We start from the raw sequence: 1,371 nt of genomic DNA, 5'->3' as shown, positions 1-1,371 counted from the left end.
GCCAACAGGGAGACATCCCTTTTTGCTTGCGATCGACCATGTAACCTTTGCATTTTCTTCGTTAGCTATTAGTTGAAATTTATTTATCGAATTTATGTTGTATTTACTTCTATCTATAAACAAGATAATCAATAAGTTCTAAAGAAAAATCTAAAGAATAATAAATAAAATACCAATTTGAGCCAAAACTGGTTATTAGTGTGTATTTTATACCATTTATTCAAAGTGAATAGTAAAATATATACGTTTTGACCTACGATTAAGGTCTTCTTGAGTACAAAGAAATTTACTTTAACTATTAATTACAAATTACATGATATATACGAGTACCCAGCAAACGAAAATGGATTAAAATGGATTAGAAATTTTCAATCTATCCATATTTTAAATCTATAAAATGAATTGAATCTCTATATCTTTCAATCTAAAAATAATATTAGCTTTTTCTGTGCATTGTAAATACTGTTCAATTCAAAATTTTGAATAGGAAATGCAGTTTTTCAATCCAATTAAATCTAACTGAATCCAATTGAATCCAAAAAAAAGTATTCGCTATTTAAAATACGCATTTGAATAAAAAAAAATTATAATCCATTTTAATTCTTTCTCGTTTGCTGTGCATTTCTTTTCTGGCTTTTCGAAGATTTTCGTGAAGAGAAATACTGGTTTATAATTTTTTTCTGGTAAAATTCAACTTCTACTGAACTGTTCTTGCTACTCAAGTTTATGAAGGAGGTATACGCGTATGAAAAATATCGTGAACAATAAAATATTTCGTATACTGTTGCGTTTTAACATAATTTATAATATTCTAGATTAATGAGAGAGGTACACTTTTACTACGATTTATTAAAACTTATATGTTATGTAGGCTGCGGGGTTCCGATTTATATTCATAACGCTTAAAAATTATTTTATCCTTATTGTTTGTCAAATGTTAAACAAAAACAAATAATGATCATGAACATTGTCGGCATGAATCGGACCATAGCTTTAGAATGTCCTTCGCCCCTTTTTGATGCTCTTTCTAAAGAGAAATAGTATTAAACAAGAAAAGATTCATTTCACGACGCGAAGTAGGTATTCATAATCGACATTAAGACTGTCTTAAGTACAGTCGTAAGATGTCATAAGTCAATCTGAGGACTGTATTAGCATCTTAAGACATTATATAAGACAGTTTTAAAATAAAAACATACTATGAATATTGCCTCATGAATATTTAGCGTTTCACATACTTTTCCTCTGATACGCTTTCTAGACAGAGACGGTAGAGATTTAGAAAGAGATGCTTGCAAACTAAATATATCATTGATGCATTCGAGAAGAGGCTATTAGCGCTATTTCTATCATTCAATCTTTGATAATTAG

The sequence above is a fragment of the Atta colombica genome, unplaced genomic scaffold (assembly GCF_001594045.1).
Source record: "Atta colombica isolate Treedump-2 unplaced genomic scaffold, Acol1.0 scaffold109, whole genome shotgun sequence".
Classification (NCBI taxonomy): Eukaryota; Metazoa; Arthropoda; class Insecta; order Hymenoptera; family Formicidae; genus Atta; species Atta colombica.
This window is presented reverse-complemented; position numbering follows the sequence as displayed.